Source organism: Rhinoderma darwinii, chromosome 12, assembly GCF_050947455.1.
Source record: "Rhinoderma darwinii isolate aRhiDar2 chromosome 12, aRhiDar2.hap1, whole genome shotgun sequence".
NCBI lineage: Eukaryota > Metazoa > Chordata > Amphibia > Anura > Rhinodermatidae > Rhinoderma > Rhinoderma darwinii.
In genome coordinates this window covers 74,605,945-74,623,312 of record NC_134698.1, presented here as the reverse complement: position 1 = coordinate 74,623,312, position 17,368 = coordinate 74,605,945, and the positions used below count along the sequence as shown (strand labels likewise).

Here is a 17,368-nt window from a genome sequence, read left to right as displayed (position 1 = left end):
CTGTGTAAACGTACCCTAAAGGTTTTGATTCTCTGAATGTAAACATGAATGTTTCATTCACTGACAGCAAGAGGTGATATGAAAAACTGTGCAGAATTGAAACACAAAGTATATTAGAAAGTTGCAGAACTTTTCGTTATACAATGATTACACTTTATTTATATAAAACTGGAGAACCCCCTGCAAACACCGCAATCCTGGAAGCTCTGTACCCACACGTGGCTTTGTAAGGAGCACAGAGAGAGGGGGTGACGGGCTCTTAATCATCCATCAATTAGAAGAATATGATCGCAGCATTGTGCACTGCTGACAAACACACAAAGAGAGGGGCAGAAATATGCAGAATAACTCCATAAACGAATATAATTTGTGTTGGGATCATTTTTGGAATTTTTCAACCCACAGTAAAGGATCCACATATCTGGCGCCTCCAACATGTGATTTGAGCCACCACCGGAGAGCATTTGGCCGCAGTCGGGTAGAAATAATGAGAGTCATGTGGTCGTGACACATTTAAATAATCCTCGCATTATCCATCACTGTCTTAAATGGCAATGATCAAGAAAAAGAATAAAAAAAGCCACTGGCCCCACAGCCACATAAATCATGTGATGTATCCGTGAGTCTGATAATATTAACATATAAAGCCGCAGTCATTATGTTTTCATTACGCCTCCGTCTTTTGAAGACTGTATTTTTTTGTCGGGGAGGGGGAGCGGAGGTTATTATTACATGCAATACATCTTTCCAAGTGACACTTTGGCTTTCGGAATTTGCTCATTTTTAATTTTGTTTCTTTTTTCCCCTCTTTTGCTCGGCTTTAGAACTGGTACAATGTGTTTACCATCAGGAGGACAATTGGATTCAGCCTCTAATTGCAATAACGGCGAGCAGCCTCTATTGTGTTTCGGTGATTTGGGATTGAAGTGTTCCGTAGGATCTTATTACACTGAGCTGTTTCATATAAAAAAAAAAGTGTTCCAGTTTGGATCCTTGTCCAAGTGGGTGAAGGCTGCACCAAACGAGTAAATGCAAAAAACATGTCTTTTGGATATCGTATGTTCTGCGGATTCTAAGTTCAGCAGCAAACAGTGGCACCATATTCCTGTGTATTTCCGGAAGGCAGACCCAGACTATATACGCCACCTCGACAAAATGTAGCAGCGACTTCATTATTTTACTATGGGTTAACAACCTTACAACCATTCCAAAATTCTGACCAATATCCCCCCCACACCCCCCAGAGTCATAAAGAGGCTTCTAAAGTTTTCTGCCGTTATCCCGTATCTAAATACACTGGCAAAGGCAAAGAAGCTTAAAAGTTCCCCTCCAGCCCCTACTTAGCTACGCCCCTGCTTACCCCAAGTCATGCTCAAGCCAGTCCTGGAAGCAGAGATCTTTACCGCTGTTCGCAGGGTCTTCACATTGCCCAGACTATATCCTTGGGCTTCATGGTGACAAAAAGTAGCGGTAAAATCGACATGATTTCAGTGACCCACCAGAGACCTTATAACCATGGAAAAATTCTGACCAATGCCCCACTCCTTCCCCCAAAGTCGTATCTAGGCTTTCCAAAAATCCAGTTTTCTGCCCATGAAGTGTCAGTGCTCCTCTACTACTAAGCACCTAGAGCCCCTTCACCCCCACCCATTCAGCTACGCCCCTCCTTACCCTATGCCATACTCATGCTGGTCTAGGAAGCTGAGATCTTTAGTGCTCTTTGCCGAGTCTTCAGGGTATGTGCACACAGGGCGGATATGATGCGCAAAGCTACGCAGCGTATCCGACTCAGAACCTGCAGGGAATTCCAGCCGAAAAACCGCATCAAATTGTGGTGCAGATTTTTGGGCCGGAATCGCCGCTGCGGAAAACAGAGTTGGAAAAAAAAATCAAATACTTGCCTCACTGATGTTGCCATAGCGACACATCCCTCTGTTTTCTGCCCAGTCCGGCCTCCTGTGATGAAGCGGCAGTCTATATGACCGCTACAGCCTGTGTTTGGCTGCAGCAGTCACATGGGATGAAACCTCATCCCAGGAGGCCGGACTGGGCAGAGAACAGAGGGACCTATTGCTATGGAAATGCTAATGGGGGTAAGTATAGACTTTTTTTTTTTAATAAATGTAAACAAAAAAGGTTTTTTTTCTGGAACAAAAATCCCAACACTTGCTATTGGTTGCAGGTTTGACCTCCAAATTGAATTCAGCCTGAGAAGAACTTAAAAAAAAAAGCCTGTGTAGCAAGGAGAGGCAGTCTCTTATATTGCAGAGAGAACTTCCTGCAACCTAGACAGGAAGTCACATGGTTCAAAAATACAGTGGGGCGGGGCAAAAAAAAAAGAGTAGACAAAAAAAAACTTTCTAATGCTCATGAAACGGCAGAATGAGCATTTAATGTTTGGACTTTTTTGTTTTTTAGGTCTTTTATGCGTCGTATTCCAGTTTCCCATTGCAGAGAAGGAGTTAATTATAGGCATGGATAGAGTTTTTTCTTCTTTTTAAGTTGTTTTGCAAGCAGTTACAAATACCCGTTTTAAAGCATCTCACGCTAATAAGCGTAGCATCAGGTAAGAATTAAACCTAATTGTAGTCTAGTGCCAAGGAAAAACATAGTGTGATGGCGAGGCACTGCCCTTGGTTTTCGCAGGTTTGTAGTGCAACTATTAAAAACACGCTAACAGCATCCTCTTGTATTCCAGCAGCAAACACAATATACCTTAATTAGCCCATAAGAAGCAGTACAAAAGCCACATAATAATAGCAACATTGATTGGAGCTACTCCAGTAAGCGCGCGAGCTCTCCCTTCATATACTGTTAGTGGGGAAAAAAAAGCCGAGAGAGGTTATTACCTTATGTTATCGCCGCTAACATTTCATCTGTACTAGAAAAACTCTACATTATTTCCCTAATGAGTGTCTCAGTACAGTGACAACAGCAAAAACCCAAGATATGGATGTGAGTATAATATACAGTAAATATAAAAGCTCGAAACTCAAACGTGTTTACTTAAGACGACCCATTTTTTCTGTACTTACAGACTAGAAAGTGAACGCAACTCATTGTAAAAAGGAGCGTAAGTCACTATTAAAGTCATTGTCGCCCTGTAATAACAATACTAACGGTTAGGTATAGACCGATTCATCTGTAATAAGAGAATATTGTCTTGAATTGCCTGTAGGAAACGATTTAAAGGTTTTTTTTTTGTTGAGTGGGTGCCTAGCAGGTAGCTGGGAAGGGCACTGATGGTGGTCCCAGTAATATATATATATATATATATATATATCTATATATATATATATATATATATATATTAAAGCTGCCTGCTTTAGCTATCTTCTTCATTATAACCAATTAGGTTGTTCAGAGGGTAGGTAGGCACTGGCCTTTTTCTTTTACTTAATGTGTACCTCCAGACAAAAATAAAACCTTTCCCTGGACTCTTGAACAGTGCTGTTTGTGCTTGACTGATTCTATGCCTCTAAGTGTGAATGGGTGCAGATGTAGAAGTCTCACCTGGGCCATGGTGCCTGAGGGGGATGAGACCAAACAGGACCAAAAGATCCTCTTCCACATAAGAAGATACCAGTATTATAAAGGGCACAATGTAGGTCAGAGCCCCTGTTATGGATTTTGCATTGGGGCCTAGGAGCCTGAACTTATATCTCTTGTGGGAAGCATGATCTAGTATTGGTGACTATATGAGAGCTGTTTGTTATACTGACGACCTATCCATAGGATAGGTCATTAGTATATGATCGGTGGGGGTCCGACACCCGGACCCCACACCGATCAGCCGTTTATGATACCTCCTGGTTCCGAAAGCCATGTAGGGACGGTACCGGATGCAGATGGCTCCGACCACTGTAGAGCGGCCATGGTGTAGTACTGCAGCTCTGCTCCTATTCAAGTGAATAGGAGCAGAGCTGCAGTAACACAGCACGGCTGCTATACATTCTACGAAGCCATCTGCTTTCGGCACCGACTCTGCATAGCTTCTGGCGCCTGGAGGCAGTTGTAATATCTGACCGATGCTGGGTTCAGGTGTGGAACCCCCACTGATCATATACTGATGACCTAACCTGTGGAGACGTCATCAGTATAAAAAACACCTGGACAACCCCTTTAATTTTTCTGTCATGGATGTGTCAGGAGGACTAAAGCCTTCACCCTAATGTATACCCTTTAAAGGCGTTGTTCTTTTTGGACATTCACTTTTTCTTAGATGGGTCTGCCAATGATAAGTTGATTACAGATTGCTCTATTGCTGGAACCCAAAGTGATCAGCTGTAATCCTTGGGTGAATCCACAACAAGTTTCCAATTCCCCTCCAGCACAACCACAGGGGAAATTAAGTATTACACAGTTCTTATTGAAAACCATTCTAAACCTGGCAACCCCTTTAGTGTTACATGATTTTGTTTAAAGGAATGGTGACATTAGTGAGGAAGGAAGTAGCTAACTTCTTCTCCTGCTCTGATTTCTATAGAAATCAATATGGCTGGCCTTTTAAGAATAAACTTCAAGAAAGGAATGGTAAGGCATGGGATGATTGGGGTACAAACAGCCCCGATGGGCACAGCCTTAGGTAATAAGATGTTTTCAGCATTTCTTTATAAATATTACTGCTATTCTCAAGTAAATACATAAAGAAAAAAAAAAGACGTAAAATAACCTGCGAATTAAAGACCTGAAGTTTTTCTTATGAAGGCTTCTAAGGGAAAGATGATTTTCCTCCCTGTGTAGTAAAGCTATTAGACGATGCCCCAGTGTTTTTGACGCGCAGCATTTAAAAGGTCTTTCATTGATCTGATTCAGGCATGACAGCTGGACGATCAGCCAAGCAGAGGCGCGGAATAAAAATCAATCAGTTCGGAGTATTCCTCGAGGATGAGGTGAACTTGCCCTGGTATAAATTTACAGTTTATAATAAAAGACCAATGATCTTCTCCTTTAAAAACAGGGATCAATAGAAGCACCTGAACACGTTCCGCCCAATCAAAAAAGCTTTGCCACGTGACCTCTGCTCCGAATCGCAGAGTAACGTCACATAGCTGGAGGGCCGCAAGCTGTCTTCCCACCGCCGCTGCTCCCACACGTAACTTGTGTTCTGTGTTGGACAAATGGATGTTTGATCCCCCTGAGATTTAACAAACCATTTGCCTACTTTTCAGATTTTTGAGAAGTACATTTTAAAGATTTATTTCCTTTTCTTTTTAAAGTAGAACTGGCACAGAAATGTGTTTCTTTACTAACACCGCCTCTGTTTAAGTGCTTAACCCATCCCTGGCTGCAAGGGTCAACGGACAAATAACTGGTGGTTGCAAAACCGAAGAACTATGTCTTTTTCCTGAGAGTTAAGTTAGGCTAGTCACCGGTAGCCCTTCAGTGCGGCATACCGGCTGCACATATTGTCCCCATTCACCCGGGACAATGCACCTCTAGATATTGTTTGTTTGGCCATTTCAGAAAAATGCAGCATGTCTTTGTTTTACTACAATGCTGCAAAGGAGGTTGCATATTTATTTGACCTCATTGACTCTGGGGCGTACATGCCATAGACGCAGACTATACGACTGCTGTGGGGCCCTGGGAGAATGGGGAACCAGTCCTAGTTGGTCCCATCCCTTTTTGCTACAGGGTGGGGAGAACTTGTGCCAGACTCCCCTTTCAAGGGACTGGGAAATTGGTCCAAGGATTATGAACACGGTGTGGATAAGGAAACAAACACCAGGACCTTCGGCCCTGGGTGGCAAGACTCGGCACCATAATCGTTGGTCTTGGGCCCCCTTTTTTATCTTATCTTCATGGAAAGGGTCTACAAAAGAGGATCTAGCAGAGGCATTGCTAGAATCCCAAAATATCCAAGGCATTATTGGATAGGCTGTATTATGAGGAGAAGAAGACGTAGCCAGGACATGGGTCAAGGGTACAATTGAGTTGGGAATGGGTTCAGCTGCTTGGACAACTGGTACACCAGCAGGAAATCCAGGACATGTAAGATATAATAATTAACAAAAAATGTATCTCAATGAGGATTTGTCAAAGGAACTGACCATTTTTTATTAGGGCAAATTTTACATGTTATAATAAAACTAAACTACTGGGTGCCAATGCCGTCACTAAACTGCCCCCTGAAAATCCTGCACGGTGGAGCGTGCAAAGCGAACCCCACAAACGTACTGATTACTATCCAATACTGTTTCCCAAATGGGGGTTTTGGTTGCCATGCACAGGAAACTACAGCAACCACCAGCTTAGTTTTATTAGGGTATCTAAAATGTCCTAATATATATATATATATATAAAAAAAAAAGTAGGGTTCTCGTGCCCATTTTCCTAATTGAAGCCAATCATAATGGTATCCCCCTCTTCTCTACGTGTAATGCAAAGAGAATAATAAAATTAAAATGCCATCTTGTCCTTTGTACGGTTTCAAACCACCACAACCTCATTTTAGGAGAGACCCACCTTATGTGCCCCTTCTACCCATCCCTTGCAGAAAGGAAGTGTAGAATTACCGTCATGCCAACCTATACTCCCTTGTTTACTACTGGGTTACTGTGGCCAGTCTAGGGGTGCCGAGTGCAAGTTGGCACCAGCCTTTAACAAATGGAATAAAGCACCCCCACTCCGTGCACCTCATAGCCGTTTTAGGGGCTGCTGCTAAGATATTTACGTCCTTGGGTATGAAGTTGCCTCTTGGTGGAGGGCAATGACCGCCTAATATACAGTAAATAGCCTTTTCACTCCATCCCTTGTTTTAAACAGTTCTACATATCACATAGATGTACAAATCTGATGTGTCTCGCCTCCAATCCATTAAATACATTCTCTCCTGATTTATTTTCATGCGTCGGGATAGATTCCCTGAGCAGGACACAACAAAGCCCTTATGTGGATGAATATTATAAAGGATGAACTGGAGCATTTTTCTTCCTACCTGAGAGTTCAAAGTGAAATAAGGATTTTTATGGACGGCTGTGTATTTATAACATCCATTCTTAACTTTCTAAGTGCATTGAACGATAGCGGATACTAAAATAATGAATTTCTTCCCCTGAGTGCTGCTTTTAAAGTCCTGATGAATGATATCAAGATACTAGATTATGACAGACAGCCCAGGTCCAAACTTAACCATTTCCGTGACTTAATACCGGTTTTAAATATTCTTTGTCCTGTAAATGGATTTCATCATTAGGACAGACCCCTTTAAATAAGGGCAGCCTTTAAGCATCACCTAAAAATGGTTCAAAATGCACACTACTTTATGAAGTGCCAAAAGGTGCCAAAAGACGTGTTGCCATCACCCTCATTCACCCTCCAGCTCCAGACCAGTTTACTGGCTATTATGTGAGCCCGATGTGAGCCAACAGGTGCTTAGAGTCCTTTATGGATTTTCTGTTGGATGAAAATTTACAGATTGACACCAAAAATAATCCTATTCCCTAAATCGCCCCCTTTGCAAGCAAGAGTGACTTGGGTGAAAGACAAGAGTAGCTGCAGAAAAAATCAATTCCCCGAGGCAGCACATCCAGCAACGACAATGTGTCAAAGGAGAGAGTAGATGGGTTTTCATGATGGCTAGCCGCACATTGTTACATCCCCTCAGTTCTCTCCAATGACATGATATAGGCTTCGGGAATTTTATATCCCTACAGCAGCTCTCCCCAATTACCCAAATGCCTCCTGTTTAAAAAAAAAAGTGCGTTAGGGAACTGCTGATAACGCTTTAGATATGATCATTCGCATTCATTAAAGAGGTATTCTCATCATAAGCAGTGATGGCATAATGCTAGGATATGCCGTCACTTCCTGATCGGTGGCGGTCCGACTTCTGGAATACCAATAATCACCTAAATGATGGAGCAGTAGCCCCTTTGGCTTTGTCACTGCAGAGAGACCTCCCATCAACCTATTGTGCAGGGAATGGGGCTTTGTTGCAGTTCTACTTGCCATAGCGGTAGACCATACGACTGCTACGGAGACCTTGAAACCAGGGGCTTGCCATGGTTGGTCTCTTTCCATTTTCTACCAGGTTTTGAGAACCATGCATGACTCTCCTCTCCAGAGGAATGGCATTGTTAACAAACAAGGGTATGGTGAATTGGCCCTAGGGTCATGGAACATGCATGGAAGAGGGATTTAACCAAATGGCCTTCTGTGCTGGGTGGTGTGCGCCACTGCACGTAGAATAGGAAGGAGCCGGAGTGCTTTACTAGTACTGCAGCTTTCGCATTTGGAGGGCTGGTAGGGGTCTTGGCAGTTGGACCGCCACCGATCATAAAGTGATGGTGATAGGCTATCACTTGTAATGGTGGGAAACCTATTTAAGAAGGGGACAGGTCTCTGAATTACAAGAAAGAGGATGGCCTCATGCAAACCTAATTGTATTTTAAGGTACGGAACTATATAGCTGTGCAAATATTATCGGGATGTATGTATATAGAAATATCCCAATCAATGTAAGCTTTAATATGTGGATGGTCAATATTACATGCAAATTGCTCCAAATTATTACAAGCCCTTTTACAAGATGCTCCGAGCACACTGCACTGTCCTCTATTATAATATGTTAATAGAACCTGCAGTATGTAAAGCAGCAGCGCTCGCCGCCGTGACTCGGTGATATACATAATATAAAAGGCTCTTAATCCCGCAGTTGAAATGAGCTGCTCTTGGTAACAGACCCCATGTAGGTTTCTGCTTGTCACAAAAGCATCATTGCCTCCCTTTGGTTTTAATAATTCACCCTTGATTTGGTTTACAATGAATAACAATGTAGCGTTCTGATTGGCTGGTTACCTTGAGATGCTCCAAGTGACCGGCTCGCATTGGTCTGTCACCGCACAAGGGAAGAGCAATAAATCATCCCGGACTGGACATTTTGTTGCTTTCAATCAAGTTTTCAGCTTCTCTAGGAACAAGGGACGGCAATACCATTTCACTTCAGTCCTAAGCTCGATCTACATGGACATTAGGGGGGAAGCGTTGTCTACTTGAGTCTTCCTCACACAACCAATCCAAATTCCATCAAAGCAAGGAAAATAAAGCCTAAAATATCACATATAAAACATATAACAAAGGCTCTGCTCATGTAGTATCTACAATTTATACGATTTAGCCTTTGAAAGTGTAATGGATCATAAACAGTAGATAGGGTAGACCAAAGTGGTCCAAATTTTTGGTACATCGCTCATATACCATTGTCTTCTTTCAATAAATCTTAAAATTTTGGGCCATTTTTGAAACATTTTCAGGGCATTTCATTTGAGTATTAGGAAAAATGAGACACAAAATACTATCATCAATTTTAGCACCAATGGTGTCTCTTTGGCTTCTATGGGAAAGGGTAGTGCCTAGTATTGGTTGGTCGCATGACCCTTTCCCATAGACAATGTAAACCTGGGCTGAGCTGGTTTCCTGTAGAGGGACTGCAATATTGAAGGAGTAATCAGCCCACGGGGCCACACCACCCTTTCTCCAAACCGGGAAAGTCAATGTGGGGGGCAAAGCACCTGGACCTTGAGCTAGTGGTATGAAGTACACCAGGAGAGAGGTTGTCTGGTTTAGAAAACCCAATTTCAAGCACCCAATCTGAATTAATATGAAGCCACATCTAATACCCAGAGCGGAGAGCGGCTACAGCAGACCTCTTACTCAGTCCACTTTGGTGGACCCTGCACATTACATGGACAGCCCGTTGATTTAATTAGAAACCATGTAATGCTATATTTCTCCTGTGGTGGCGCTGCAGGTAAATTGAACACTTAATACTCCCATAGATTCCAGCAAATCGTAGGGAGTTCCATCAGCTGTGATCAACTTATTGTTATGGGGGACCCTTCTAACAAAAAGGAACTGCACAAATAGGACACCCCCTTTCAAAGTTATTTTCGACTTTGCACCCTGTCTCTGCCATAAATCATGATGACTTTAATATGTTTATAACTTCTAATACAGGATACAGTTCTTTTTAGATTAAGCTCTGACAGCTATAGGGCAGTTATATCTGGAGCAAAGGCTATAAGGGGTGCAGAGGAAGCAATTGCACCCGGCCTTGGTGCCCGTAGGGGTCTAAATGCCCCTCTGCCACATAAGAAGACGCCAGTGTTATAGTTTGCACATGGTAGACGAAGGGCCTGATGTAAATTTTGCATTAGGGTCCTGGAGCTTCTGACTTACGACACATATTCCTTCCATCCATTCCCAAGTATAAGGCTCTGTTCACACCAGTAAAGGTACACAGCATACCCGCCCTGTTGCTCGCAGGGAATTCTGGCTGAATAACTGCACCAAATTGTGGTGTAGTTTTTCACCGCTGAGGAAATCCTGCAATGAAAAGAAATGGAAATATCCTTACCATGGCGACGCGTCCCTCCGACATCCTGACATCTTGACGTTCCGCAGCCCTGTGATGACATTTCATCCCATGTGACCGCTGCAGCCTGTGATTGGCTGCAGCAGTCAAATGGGATAAAACGTCATCCCGAAGAAGCACAAAATTCTGGATAATTATAAAAAAAAAAAATTCCTGTGTTGCGATTTTTGCGGCGGAATCACAGATTTTCCGCCGCAAAAATCGCAACATCTGCTATTTGTTGCAGGTTTTACCTCCCCATTGAATTCAATAGGGGAAACACACAACAAAAAAGGAGCGATTACGCAAATACATACTGCGGATTAAAAAAACGCATCGCCGGTCAATTTCTGAGCATTTTTTCCACTCATCATTTTCGCAGCGTGTGGAGGAGATTTGTTCAAATCTCATCCACTTTGCTGTACCGTATTATGCCGCGGATTTACCGCAACAAAATCCGTGGTGAGATATCCGCAGTATTTATGCTACGTGTGAACTTACCCTAAGGCTTTTTCAATTCCAAAGCATACTCTGATTTCCACGTGGAATTTTTTCCCTACGTGTTTACATGGTTTTGAAAACCCCATCGACATGCAGAATCCAAAACCACCAATCGGCGGCAATTCCACCACGTCCGGCCTTATAAGTCAACACCCTTCTCCTCCTTCCTCCCAAACCATGAAGTTTTGCAAACTCCAATGTCGCCTTCCATGTCTCCCTCCTTCAAGTTCTACATTGAGTTCCTTGCAGACAATTGAATGTTACGCTTCCAGAACAATTGAAAGACAATTTCCTTTGAATTATGCAACTGAATAAATCAAACCACTTCTTAATATTACGAGGATGCGGCTGTCGTGCCTCGTGCATGGTAATAAATCGCCTCTCCTGGTGCGTTTACCTTTGAACTCCAGGTTAGTGCTCGGCAATGTTATAGGACAGAGATAAACTTGTGAAATATTCAGTAGCTGATGTCCTCGGGTCCCCCAGGGAGCTGCGAGCTGCTTTCTTTTGGTACATCACTCTCTTCCCTGAGTTTAAATAATGAGCTGGAGAAGAGGTACGAAGCATCATGTCTGCATGTCTCCTTTGAAATCTTCCGTATATTACCTTGTTATCTGTGCTCAAAAGCAGCAGGTATCCTACTGGTTCTTAGTATTTCGCAGTAAAACGACAGGCACAAATACAGAGTTAAGAGCTTTAAGTGATAGATCTATATGTAGCGGGGAAGATACCACTGCAAAGAGGAGCGCTATATTCTTCCATTTAATGATGACCAGTTTTAACCATCTTAATACCCATTTCTAGATATTTTAGGCAATATTTAAAGGGGACCCGCCATCTATTACCTCCTTACATGCCCAGTGGTGGTTCCCGCCTATAAAAACATATAATATAAAAAAAATAATAGAAAGGGCATCTCCAATTGAAAGACCAAAAATTACATGTGATCTTAAAAGGGTTTTACAGGAAAGGCAATACATGTGTGATTGCTGGGGACTGACCACTTGGAATCCCCAGCGATGTAGAGACCGGGGAACCAAAAGTCCCCCAAAGTGCTCCATGAGAATGGAGCGCTGGTCCGCATGCTCCACCAGCGCATCAGTCATTTTTATGGGTCTTCTGGGACCGCTGTCTCCGGCATCCCCATTCTCATGGAGCACTTCTCTATTCCCCTCATCTCTGGGGCTCCCAGTGGTTGGACCCCCAGCGATCACACATGTATCCCCTATCCTGCGAATAGGGGATACATGTGTTTGTGGGAAAACCCTTTAAGCTCTGTTCACAACTATGTTAGAGGCTCCGCTCAGAACCTCCGCTGCAGATTCTGTCACATTTGACGGAAACTTGAGCGCAGCATGCAGCTTAAATAAATACCACCATGATGCAACCCAACGAACCTAATTCTAAGTCAAAGAAGCCTGTTGGGTGCCGTTGGTGTCCAACGTACGACAGATCCGGCACTCCATTAATTTCATTGTTCTGCTCCTATAACGAAGAAGAGCATTGGAATTGAAGAACGCAGATGTGAGCAAGACCTTAAGGGTTGTCAAAGAATAGAAACATGGGTCTGCGTTTTTTTTATAGAAATAATGCCCATGTATGTTTCTGGTACTAAAGCTTAGCCCCATTCACTTTATTGGGGATGAGCTGCAGTACCAAAATTATTGGTACTTTCTATATCTTATGTAATCATAAAAGCCAAGTGACAACCCAAAACATCCCCATTTTATCCACATAGTGACCTATACTTGTCAATCTACAGGGGTCCTGTCATCATAGTCATGTTCCTCAAGATTCATGCTCGGAGTCTGATTTTCTGTTTAGCCCATTGTTTTAATAGTTCAGTTCCTTTAAATTGGTTATTCATTTTGAACAATTCATTTTTGTTAGATAGGTGACGTGAAAATAAGCTGATCACAGGGTGCACCGCTGCATGGACCCTCAGTAACCATCTGCTATAAGCTGCAAGTGTTTAATTTCCCTGCAGCACCACCACAGGGGAAAGTAAGGATTACATGATGCCCATTCAAATCAATGGGCTGTTCATGTAATGCAGTAAATAAAAGTAACAATGTCAGCTCACCCTCCCAGGTGCACCACAAAGACAGCGGTCTCCACGCCACAGAAACAATATTCAGGAGGAAAAGATCAGCACTCCTTGTGGAATGTAAAAATAAATCTTCCTTATTTAGAATAGCCAGCGGATAAAACTGAGCAACATGAAGTGGCCAGATAACATAATGCGTCCGTCCCCTCTGACGCGTTTCTAGCTCTCAAAAGCCATTACTCATAGATAGGGAAGGAAGTAAAAGTGTGTGGCTGAAATAGTAGCCAGGAAAGAAAACCACCCACTTTGATGAGGTGTATACAATAATCAGAAAGTGGATGCCATATAAAACATGTAAAACTATATAAATAAGATCTCAGAAAAAGTACAAAATTTATACAAGAGGTTAGGTATATGGAAAAAAAAGTACAACCAAGGAATAGCGCTGCTACCATTGGGAACAGACCAGGTAAGTAAATATAACATCTTTATTTGGAAAAGCAATAGGCTACGCGTTTCGATGATGGACAAGCCTGACCTCACGTAGACGCTTGTCCACCGTCGAAACGTGTAGCCTATTGCTTTTCCAAATAAAGCTGTTATATTTACTTACCTGGTATGTTCCTGATGGTAGCAGCGCTATTCCTTGGTTCTACTTTTTTCCATATACCTCACATCTTACAACAGCGGTTCCCTTCCAAGTGGACCGGTCTCCAAACCGATCTGCAGCTCCATCACACCTATATTTCCTGCTCTAACCAGTGTTGTGCCTGCGGTTGCACAACTCTAATAGGTGAGCAGTAATCATCTCACTTTTTGTTATTCCGCTCCTTAATGTTTGTGACCTGCACCATGTGGCGCCGTGTTTTTTTTTCTCTCTCTTAAAATTTATACAAAGCATTAGTAATTCCTAATAAGATAATTTCTCACATTAAAACCACTATGGTATTTAACATGAGAATCCAGTATCCCTCCCGATTTAGTAGCGCTCTCCTATGATCACCACCTCACACTGGTTTATTAACCCTCTCAATTTCTGAAAACTGAAAGCAGCTGATATTCCTTTGATACATATGAATAAAATATCTAGATGCATTAGAAGGATTTCTGACTTCAGGATTAGTGGCTCCATTAAGATGTTCTCTAATTCTGACCATAAGGAGGCGACTTGTGCACCCAACGTAGGATAAATCCTGTGCAGTTTATTAGATATACTACATGTCGAGTGTTGCAATTGTTACATTTTTTATCTTATGTATAGTCCCATCAATGGCCCAAATAACTTGTGGCATTTGATGTACATAGTTGCAACACATATATTTGCTCCACAAGGGAAAAAACCTTTGGACGAAAGCCAGCTATTTTGTTTAGATGAAAAGAGCATAGAGAGATTAGAGAACATAGCACCCAAAGTAGGCGCTCCCCGAGATGAAAATTTACAACCCGGCTCTAGTATGGGGCATAAACCTTCATCCTGAAAAAGGACTGGTAAGTATTTGGACACTATAGATCGTATCATATAATATTCTTTGCTATATGATGTAACAAATGCAGGAGATTAATTATTGTTATTTTTATATATATGTTTTCTTAGTAATAACTCACGTTTTCTGCCCTCACCTAGATTAATGGCCCTATCTACGGTCCACTGGGGGTAGCCTCGGTCCTTTAAACGACTACATATTTTATTCGTTTCGTCCCTATATGACTGTTCAGACAAGCCGTTTCTTTTAGCTCGAAGTATTTCTCCTACCGGGACGCCCTTAATAGTATGTTCTAGTTAGCAAGATTTGCCATGCAAAATGCCATTTCCAGCAGTAGGCTTGTGATAAGTGCCTGTCTGAACAGTCTCTAAACTGGAGGTACAGCTCAAAGTGAGGTCCAGGAATGTAATTTGTTGGCAATCATAAGCATAGGTGAAAGTCAACCCGAGTGGGTTATTATTGATGTAGTTGATGAAGTCTGGTATGGTCGCCACATCTGAGGACCAGATGATGATCATATCATCAATGTAACGACCATACCAGACCACATCAAGAGCAAAAGGTTTGCTGTTAGTGAATAGAAAATATTCCTCCCACCAAGCTACATATAGATTGGCGAGCGAAGGGGAAAATTTAGCCCCCATGCCTGCGCCCGTTTTTTGTATATAGTAGCGTTCATGAAACATGAAATAGTTGGAGGAGATAAGATCCTATATTGAAATGATGATAATATTTTGGAGATCTGTGGGGTATTTAGAATATTTGTCTAGATGATATAAGACTGCCTTTAATGCTAATTTATGAGGGGTACATGTGTATAATGCCTCAATGTCATAGGTTATCCATACAAACTTATTCCGCCATTTAATGTTTTATACAGACAATAGCACATGCTTAGTATCCCGGAGAAACCCATAGCAACGTGTAACCAAAGGTGGCAGTAATGAGTCTACCCACTCGCTAAGTTTCTCGTTCAAAGAGCCGATGCCCGCCACAATAGGTCTCATAGGGGGCGGGAAGCGACCCTTGTGGATCTTGGGCAGGGAATGAAAAATGGGAATTACCGGTTTCTCAACAAAGATATAATCACATTCCCTCTGATCCATGACCATGACTCCCAAATTTAGAGCCTCCTGTAACAATATGTACAGACGTTCCAAATAAATCACAATCGGATTGATGCTAGATCTATCATATGTTTTGTCGTCCGAAAATAATACCTCATTCAGCCTAATGTAAAGAACTGTGTCCAGGACCAACAACACCCCCCCCCCCATGTCCATGTAATGCACCATGTCAGGACCTCCTGAGTAAAAAACACTCTTTGTAGCCGCTCTCCACTATGTCCATACACATATACACTTAAGATTCCCACATTTCTTATTCCATTGAGTCCTAGAGAAATGTTTCAGAAAGATTACTTCCAGGAGTGATTTGTCCCTGGACTAGAAAAAAAAAAGAATGATATCATAGCAATTTCTAACTGGTGTATAACCCTGAGAAAATAAATAAAAGCAATGTATTGTGTACAGCCGGAGTGACATGTGCTTCCTTGTTTGCCTTATTTGTGGATGGAGACGAGAAAGTTATGAGACTTTTATAATGGTCGTAAAGATGCCACCTCTGCCATGATTGGAGCTCTTCATTCCCCGTCTTCCAACCTTATCCGTTCTTTCTACATGTCAGAGACTTTTATAAATATTCCCTTCCATTCTACTCCAGGTGCTGATTTCATTTCACTACAATAATAGGAATGGCTGCGCAGTTACAAATCACGTCACCTCAAGAGGCATCTACCCAAACAAGATACCAAGAGACATTTTAAGGTAAAGAATAATCAAAACGGAATTTAAAAAATCTGGAAAGCAATAAAATAGATGGGGTGTTTGATGCGTTTTCATAAAGGGTCTCCGGCCTTATTGGCCAATCAGTGTTTAGCTCTGATTGTCTAAACTAGATTTTGATTGGCTAGTATTTGCTAATAAGGCAACTTTTTGTTCCCCTGGGACGTTTTTTAAGAGGTTGTCCACTTGGGATAAACACTTTCCATATTATCTAATAGAACAAATGGAGGTAATACTTAAGGTCCCGTCTATTAGCCAGACAAGAGTGCCACTACTTCTGATCTTGATGGTTGCCATTTAAGGCTTTATTTGCCCTCAAGGGTTGCACTTGCCCCCCCCCCCCCCCCAATAATAACAGTTCACTGAAAAAGTTTTGTAAAAACAACCACTTGAGGTCCATTGTTCATTTTCTGTAGGTCCTCAAAGCCTTTTGTGGCACTGTAGTGATTGGTGCCCAAAAGGAAGTTAAGTCAAAAATTGGCAAAAATGTAAAAAGAAAAAAATTACATCAGGACCACGATGTGCTTTACCATGTTCTCAATCCTCATCAGACGCGTACTCTCTAGTGCCCTGTCTGTACCTCTGTTTGACCTTATTGACCACTTGAGATATCCATGCTATCCCATTCATCCAGGGTCTTCCCAAGTGCATCCAGGCGCAATATATTACACCAGACCACCAATCTCCTGTAGAATATACACTATACATTTTGTATGGTAGATACACACATACGCAATGTTTATAGGGAGCCTACTCACCTACCTGTATATTTTTGGAATGTGAGGAGACGGAAAAAATTCCATGTAGATATTTCCATGGGTAGTAATAAAAAATAGCCTCAGCATGGTATTGTATCATCAAACCGACAATGTAAATTCACCCTACACCATGTGATACCCTATGGTACTCTCTACCCATTGGCGGGATCTGGTAAATTGCTAGCCCATAAATATAATGGACACATAGATTTCTAAAGAATTTGATAACAAGTTGATTAACTAAGATTGAGTAACTAATTTCTGCTCATTCTCATTCTTCGAGTCTATAATCCATCCTTCATAGCTCCTCGTAGTCCACTGACTATGATCTTATATTTAACCTGTAGGCGACAAGAGTCCCGAAATTGGCCGCCAAT

At 42.1% G+C, this 17,368-nt stretch overlaps 1 long non-coding RNA gene across 1 annotated transcript; it reads left to right on the top strand.

The window, feature by feature from the left end:
- Window positions 1-2,017: 2,017 nt before the first annotated feature.
- On the top strand, window positions 2,018-16,209 carry LOC142664542 (uncharacterized). The gene is made up of 3 exons (XR_012851309.1): window positions 2,018-2,093; window positions 2,419-2,566; window positions 16,112-16,209. It is a non-coding gene; the product is annotated as an uncharacterized LOC142664542 (long non-coding RNA).
- Window positions 16,210-17,368: the final 1,159 nt, after the last annotated feature.